Source organism: Rhinatrema bivittatum, chromosome 9, assembly GCF_901001135.1.
Source record: "Rhinatrema bivittatum chromosome 9, aRhiBiv1.1, whole genome shotgun sequence".
NCBI classification, from domain to species: Eukaryota; Metazoa; Chordata; class Amphibia; order Gymnophiona; family Rhinatrematidae; genus Rhinatrema; species Rhinatrema bivittatum.
In genome coordinates, this window is record NC_042623.1 from 99086720 (window position 1) to 99095525 (window position 8806).

The 8806-nt window shown below is 43.7% G+C and overlaps 1 long non-coding RNA gene across 1 annotated transcript in view; it reads right to left on the bottom strand.

The window, feature by feature from the left end:
• The window catches only part of LOC115099229, a 31658-nt gene extending 23555 nt beyond the window's left edge, over nucleotides 1-8103 (bottom strand). Inside the window, exon 1 of the long non-coding RNA XR_003858722.1 lies at nucleotides 7930-8103. This is a non-coding gene — a long non-coding RNA (uncharacterized LOC115099229). The remainder of the gene's footprint in view (nucleotides 1-7929) is intronic.
• Nucleotides 8104-8806: the final 703 nt, after the last annotated feature.

The following is an 8806-nucleotide window of genomic DNA, read 5'->3' on the forward strand; positions in this document are numbered from 1 at the left end:
TATAAACAGATAAGAGAGATTACATGTGTCTACAGACTAACAGACACCACACATGTGAAGATATTTATACAACACTTTCTATGTCTTGTCATCTTTATATTCCATATGTTCCAGCATTATCAGCCTATAGGCACTCCAAACTAACAAAGTGATTTAAATGCATCATCATGCACTATTGTACCTGTCCCGTGTGACCTATGGTCATTGCAATAGTTACCTTCTCTGATCCTCCTAGTGAGAACAAAATGGTGCCCATATATTATAGGGATATGAATCGTGTGCCCGATCGTCTTAACGATCGGGTTCGGCTAGAGGGAGAAAAAAATCTGATCGGTGGTGATGTGAATCGGACTCGGTTCCGATTCACATCGTTAATTTTATTTTAGTGAGGCCTGACCCTTTAAAATTGACCCCTTACCTTCCCCCACCCTCCCGAAACCCCCCAAAACTTTTTACGAGTACCTGGTGGTCCAGGGGGGCGCGGGGTCCGATCTCCCGCTCTCGGGCCATCGGCGCCATTTTGGCTGCCACTCAAAAATGGTGCCGATGGCCCGATTAAAAAAAACAAACCCACCCGACCCTTTAAAAATGACCCCCACCCTCCCAAGCCCCCCAAAACATTTTAAAATTACCTGGTGGTCTAGTGGTGGTCCCTGGAGCGATCTCCCGTTCTCGGGCCGTCGGCTGCCACTCATAAAGATTTATTTATTTATTTAACTATTTTCTATACCAACCTTCATGACAAATGTCATATCACATCTGTTTACACAGAACAAGGGGTAAAACAACTTTAACTTTAAAAACAAACCATTTTACGAGAAGCAAAGTTACATTAAACAAGGGGGTAGAACTTGGGAGGCTGAGGTAGCCAGAAAACAAAGGATAGACAAGCTAACTAGCATCTAGACTGGCAGCGGGTGCCGGACTGTTTGAGTATGACTGGGTATAGCTAGGTGGCATTTTAAAAGACCCATGTGCATAAAAATGGGGGGTTACGTGTGTGGCCGGGTTTTGTGCATGCTGCATGCATTTTCGGAAGGTCCTGGCTATGCATGTAAAACCGTTGTGCGCCAAAGGGCCGGGGGGAGTGGTCTAGGAGGGGAGGGGTGGGTTGGGACAACACTATTCGATGCTCTCCTGGGGAAGTATGTGTTGGCAGCTGGCCGGCGCATGGAGATTACTTCTGCTCACAAGGAACAGTAAGTAATCGATAAAAAAAGAGTAAGTAACTAGGAAGAGGTTAGCCGTGTCCATATGTGCTCACCGGGAACTGCGCGCACATGACATGTGCAGGTCTTAAAATTGACCCCAAATTGAAGAGTAGCAAATCTCCTGTACCGGATGGTGTACACTCAAGGGTTCTGAAAGAACTCAAAAATGACATTTCAGACCTATTACAAGTAATTTGTAATCTATCATTAAAATCACCTGTTGTATCTGGAAGGTATCCAATGTAATCCTGATATATTAAAAGAGCTCCAAGAGCCAAGATGGCATCCTGAGAGGAGCCACAATTGAGCACTGCTCCTACTCTCTGTTTGGTTCTGATTTCCTTTTATCATTAAGCTGCCTAAATGCAAGGGCAAAGTGAGGGTTTTTCCCTCAATTCCTACTTAGTTTGTGAAGCAGCCGCTGATTTCATCCTTCATGGCCCCGGGAGCTGCAAAGGTCAGGGAGGTGAATCCCACTGTGGAGCCAGATGGAGGAGTGCTGATTTCTCCTGGGGGTGAGGTTTACCTCAGCCCCTCCCCCCCAAACACTAGACTGCTGCCGGCTTGAAAGGAATTGGCTTCAGGTGCGCTGCAGACATCGCTGACTGATGATGGCAGCATTTTGATGCCGCAGGATGGAGCACTCAGAGCACTTCCAGAGGCAGCGTTTGAGCCATCTTCACAGTTGGGGAAGGAAGGAAATGCCCCATCGATTGTTTATTTGGATCGTGGGGGCTCTTCAATGTCCTTTCTTCCGATGGATGAGTTCAATATCTCTCCGATTAAGCCCGCGGTGGTAACACTGGACACACTTTTGGAGCTTACTGCTGGGTTATCAATCACTATTAAATCTTGTAAATCTTATGCACATTTATTTTCAACATGGATAATTAACCTCCATGTCGTTCAACAATGTTGTATCCCTGCTCGTTGACTCTCTCTCCTGTACTTTATATGTTATCCAATTTGTATATTATCCAATTATTTCCCAGTTAGCCCTCCATCCTTGTTCATTGTAATTTCCTTTCTCAGTTACTTGTGAACCGACATGATGTGGCCCACGAATGCCGGTATATAAAAAGCGTTAAATAAATAAATAAATAAATAAAATAAATAATAGAAAGAGGGATTTGCTCACTAATTCCTTAGACTCCAAAATTAAAGTTCGTGAAGAATCCTTGCAGTCTTTAAAATCCAATGTTGAAAAGCAGAAAGGAGACATTCAGGAAATTCAGGATTTAAAGAGGCAACTATCAAGGATAGAAATGCTTTATCTAGAAGGGCTAAGCTCCTGGAAAACTTGAACCACTGTCTGAATCTCAGACTAATTAATTTTCCCAGAATTATGGGAGAACACCCTTTATTCACCTTTAAAAGATATCTTCGGGAGATTCTTCTTATTCCTGAGACTGAATTTCCTTCTATGAATTAAGTTTATTTTTGCCTACTTCCCAGCTGAATGGCATTTACCTGTGGACTCTGGTGGATTACCTTTAGATATGAAGAATCTTACTACTTTTCTTGAAACCTCGGGTTTTGAAATTATAGATTGTCCTAATTTACTTGTTTCCTTAATAGTTAAACAAGATATTAGTAAGCTAATGTCTCATTATTTTCTGCATTTAAATTCTCCTTTTCATGGATCTAATGTTTCCTGATATTTCTAAGATAATGCAGGAAAGGAGAAAAGGGTTTCTTTCAATGAGACAGGAAACTATTTCCTTATGTGCAACCTTTCTTTTAAGATATCCTTGCAAATGTATTGTAAAAAAAGATAGTAACTGTTATATTTTCTTAATTCCAGAACAACTGAGAGATTTTCTTGATTCTATAACCCAGCTGTAGTGACAATAGGGGTCTAATGCTCTAGTAGTTATATGTTTGCAGCCCCGTTGACTGGTTTATGGCTTTTCATCTAATTTGTTTCTTTTTTAAATTCTCTCCTCAGATATTAATTGTTGTGCTTGGAGGTGGACCCTTGTCCTGGAGCAGTGGAGAACGGCTCCCTGGTAGGGACCAGGAAGCACCTGTCCCCAGGGGGCGGAGCACAGGAGGAGACAGAGCCTAGGATGAGCTTCACCACTGGAAGCCCGAGGTCCCCCCGGGTGGAGCCTGTAGGGACTTAGGTGGGCCTCGCAGGGTCTCCCGGAGAGGTAGTAGAGAGGCGGGCCCACGATCAGCAAGGGAGCATGGTCGGACTTCACACTGTTGGCCTGGAGAGGCAAGGAAAGCCCAAACAGTGTAGGCGTTGACAAGGCAAGGGACAGAACCAGAATCAGAAGATGTGGTCAATGGCAGCCGAGGTCAGAATCCGAGGATCATTCCGAGGAGTAGTCAACGAGGCAAAGGTCAGGTTCCGGAGTTCAGACAAGGTCACAAGGCAGGCAGAGATCAGGATGCAGGCAGCGGACAGGAAGGTCAAGGAACATGCCGAGGTCAGTACCAGAGAGACAGTCCAAGGGTACTACCTGGGAGGACGGACGGACAGACAGACGCAGGAAGAGGACGCTGGAACAAGACTGGAACAAGGCTGGAAGAAGAGTGTGAACGCGGACGCAAACTAGTACACTTACAGTGCCGACCCAATTGCCAAGGCAAGGAAGTGCAGGCAGGGACTTCCTTATATCATTCCATCAATCAGGGCACGCCGTGGAGCTAGGACCCACCCCTGGCCCTACAAGAGGCCGGGCAGTCCGCGTGCACGCGTGTAGGGGCGAGGTCAATGCCACTGGAGACACCGAACTCCAGCGTGAGGCCTGGAGTGCAGTGGAAGGCCCGGCTACCGCTGCCGCGGGACGCCGAGGCCTAGAGCTCGCGGCTGCTGCTGGGGAGGCCGATCCATGACCTGTAGAGGAGCTAGCGAGGTGAGCAGCCCCGTGCGCGGATCGGACGTGAACGGGGCGCGCAACATTAATGCCTTCCTTTTTGGCTGTATTATTAACCATGTAACATGCCAACTTATTATTTCCTTGACTTTATTTTTTCTGTTTTTCTTCTTTTGAGTTGGCTTATAAAATATTTAATTTCTTATTTGATGTCATACTTATTTGCATTAAAAAAATTAAAAAAATTGAATAAATAAAAAAATAAAATAAAATAAAAAGAGCTCCACAGGAGATCCGGGAAACTATAGACTGGTGAGCCTGACTTCAGTGCTGGAAAAAATTGTGGAAACTATTATAAAGAATAAAATCACAGAACATATAGATAGACATGATTTAATGGAACATAGCCAGCATGGATTTACCCAAGAGAAGTCTTGCCTCATAAATCTACATTTTTTTTGAAGGGGGTGAATAAATATGTGGATATAGGCAAACCGGTAGATTTGGTGTATTTGGATTTTCAGAAGGCATTTGACAAAGTCCCTCATGACAGGCTTCTAAGAAAATTAAAAAGTCATGTGATAGGAGGAGATGTCCTTTTGTGGATTTCAAACTGGTTTAAAAAATAGGAAACAGTATAATTACATGCTCTGTTTTCACAGTAGAAAAAGGTAAACAGTGGAGTGCCTCAGGGATCTGTACTTGAACTCGTGCTTTTTAATATATTTATAAATTATCCTGAAAGGGGTACAAAGAGTGAGGCGATCAAATTTGCAGATGACCCAAATTATTCAGAGTAGTTAAATCACAAGCGGATTGTGATCAATTGCAGAAGGAACTTGCGAGACAGGAAGATTGGGCATCCATATGGCAGATGAAATATAATGTGGACAAGTGCAATGTGATGCATATAGGGAAAAGTAGTAGTTACACAATGTTAGGTTTCATATTAGGAGTTACCACCCAGTAAAAAGATTTGGGATCATAGTTGATATTACATTGAAATCGTCAACTCAGTGTGCTGTGGCGGTCAAAAAAGCAATCAGAATGTTAGGAATTATTAGGAAGGGAATGGCAAATAAAACAGAGAATGTCATAATGCCTCTGTATCACTCCATGGTTAGACTACACCTTGAATATGTAATTCTTGTCGCCACCTCCCAAAAATGATATAGTTGCAATAGAGAAAATACAGAGAAGGGCAACTAAATAATAAAGGGCATGGAACGGCTCCCCTATGAGGAAAGGCTAAAGAGGTTAGGGCTGTTCAGCTTGGAAAAGAGACTACTGAGGGGGGATATGATAGCGTCTACAAAACCATGAAAGGACTTGAATGGTCCATCCAGTCTGCTCAGCAAGCTTAAAGAAACATAGAAATGATGGCAGAAAAGGACCAAATGATCCACCCAGTCTGCACAGCAAGCTTATGTCTGTTTCTTACCCTCATTCTTATCATTTTCCCAGACCGTAAAAATCAGGGCCCTCGGATGTTGTCTGAATCCAATTTTACCTAACCCTGTAGGTTTTTGTTTTTTTTTGCTGCTGCTGTGGGCTCCTGCTGCCCACTTAGGAAGAGATACCACTATTGCCACATGTGGTAATATGGGTGATTGTGGCTTGGAAAACAGCCTGGAGGAATAAGGAGGCTCACTCTAGCTGTTTCCTTTTGTGCAATTTATTTACAGTGTAAGCAAAAATGTAAAGCAAAGACAGAGGCAAAATGATGCAGCTCACCTTAAAGCTCAGGTAGCACAGAGACACTAAACATAGCTGGTTTTCTCATAGTGTGGGTTCCTGGCTGCTCCCTGGTAGCCTCCCTTCACCCAGAATCCCTTATAGGGCTGATCCTTAAGGATGATTGGGCTAGATAGTTCTGGCTGGTCCCTTAAGCTGGGTTGAGGGAGTTATCAGTATGCTTCCTCACACTCTGCAGTAGCAGAACTCTCTGTCCTTTAGATGAATTCTGAGAGCAGGAACCCTCCAGAAAACTGCTTGGTGACCCTAGCCAGAGTTACAGAAAAATAATACCAGATTTGAAGAAAACTTGGGATAAGCATGGAAGATCATTTGTGGGGTTTGGGGTTTTATTTTTGCTTATATAGAAATGCTTATGTATTAAGATTTCTAGATGTGCTGTGGATTGTTGTATTTATTGATTGCTGTCTATTTACTATTTTTTTTATTTATTTAATTTTATTTTTATTAATTTCAACTCAAATAAGCAAGAAAATCTCTCACTTCTATAAACAGAATGATTAAAAGAAATATATTACATAATATGATAATTACACAGAAATAAATGAATAAACATCTTCATATCTAGCTAGCTAATACATCATTCTTTAAAAGGAAAACAATGTTGAAAGGCCAGTAATCCTGGGGCGAATTAAAGTAAATATAGTGGGGAAGATTTTCAAAGGCTATGCGCATAACCCGAGAAAATCTGCCCCTGCGCGCAGAGCCTATTTTGCATAGGCTCGGCGGTGCGCACAAGCCCCGGGACGCGTGTATGTCCCGGGGCTTGCAAAAAGGGGCAGCCCGGGGACTTGACGGCGGTTCGGGGGTGTGGAGACGGTCCGGGGGTGGTGTTGAGTGCTCCGGCACAGCGCGCCGGCAGCCTGCCGGCGTGCGCAAGTTACATCTGCCTCGGGCAGGCGTAACCTTTGAGGCAAAGGTGGGGGGATTTAGTTAGGGATGGGGGTGGCTTAGATAGGGAAAGGGAGGGGAAGGTGGGGGGGGGCCAGAAAAAAGTTCCCTCCAAGGCCGCTCTGATTTTGGAGCGGCCTTGGAGGGAATGGGGAAAGCCATTGGGGCTCCCCTCGGGCTCTGTGCGTGCAAGGTGCACCCCCTTGCACGCATTGAGCCCAGACTTTATAACATGCGCGCGGCAGCATGCGCATGTTATAAAATCAGGCGTAGATTTTTTCACGCCGGGTTGCGCGAACAAATCTACGCCTGCACGTATTTTTTAAGATCTGGCCCAGTATATCTAAACTTAGCCTAACATGGATGGTAGATACATTCCTTTTATTAGATCAAATCAGGGATCACTATTGCCCAGGAGGAAGTGTTACTACACTTCTGGAATTTAGGAAGGATTTTAATTGCTCAGGGAACAAAAAATAACAATCATTTTGACCCCGTATAACACATTTGCAGGGATTACTAAGTATTAAAGAGAATCCCAAAGTAATCACTTGGGCCTTCATAGATAGAAAATCTCGCCTTCTATCTTGTGTCACCCTGGCAAAGTCAGGAAATACTCGAACAGTTTGCCCATAAAAATTTGATGAGATATTTTTAAAATATCTCATCATTGTTTCATTTAACTCTTGCTCCATTATAAAGGAAACAAGCAGGGTAGACCTCTTTATCACTACATCAGTCGAATCCTCAATAAACTGTGTTAAATTAGAAATACCATCCAATTGGCCTCCTTGGGAAGGACTATCTTTGCTAGGGTTAGACAGAAAAAAGGCTTTGTTTATTGATGGTGTCTTATCCAAATTGAATCCAAGGTTTTCATGAAAAAACTTTTTCAAGGGGGTATATATATTCCTTCTCCCTGAACTCTAGGAAAGTTACAAAACGCAGATTCAAGTGTCTAGTATAATTTTCCAAGTACTCCAGTCTCCGCGAACAGATTCTAAAATCTTTAACAAGCTTGAAGTTACATGCCTGAGTTTGTGCCAGTGTCTGTTGTGTGGAGACCATTTGATTCTTTAAATCTTTAATCTGGATGTCCAAGACAACATTCTGAGAGTTTACTTTGATGTTTAAATTCTCAATTTCACTCTGGCAAACCTTCAATGAGCTTCCGAAGCTCACAATAAGATCCCAAATCGCTTCTAAAGTTATTATAGCCAGTTTAGAAGGGGGCTTAAAACACTCACCCCCTGCTACAGCTGGTGCCTCCGTCGACAGTCCCAGCATCGCTGCTTCGACTCTTTCTCCCAACTCCTCTGACACTTCTGCTGGAGATGAAGAAAAAGGTAAAGAAACTCCAACTTGTGAAAAAGTTTCCAATAAGCCAGGAGAGGAATGGAAACTCGGCAGCAATCCTCCCCTCTGACCCCCTGTTGCAGTTGCTCTGATGATGTCATCATCTAGGGCTGCAAACTCGAGCGGAGGGACGCTGGGAACCGGAGCCAGTGGGAAGCGTTGATCTGGGGGACTCAGCGTAGTTTCTCCAGGCGACTGCAGTGCTTCCTCACCGCTAGCCGCAGCGGGGAGAGATACCCCATACTCTACCATTCCGGCAGCAAATGAAGTTATTAGTCGCTGGCCCGAAGGCAAAGGTTCATCTGGGGGAAGACACGAATCTTGCCTTTTTGCTTCAAGGGCATTTTCAAGGCAAAATTTAAGGCAATAGGGAGAGAGCGTTTCACTGCTGCCGTTCACGCCGCCATCTTGACCCCGGTCTCCAGGCTACAATTTTATTTATGTGCTAATTTGTATTTGTTTAATGAGCAGTCTATTTGATTGGAAAGGTGAAATATAAAACAAAAAATAAAAGTAGAAATGGTCAAAAAGTTATAAGGTTGATATTCAATACTACTTAGCTACCAAAGTATGAACTTATCTGGCTAAGTGGTGGCAGTGAATATCTGGCCAAGCTTAGTGGCTGCCATTTATCCAGATAAGTTCTAAATGGCGGGTGGCATATAGATGTAACAGGGAGGAGCTACTTATCCAACTAACATAACCAGATAAGCAGCGATATTCAAACTTATCCAGCTCTGTTCGCTGGATAAATGAGATCTGTGCAAT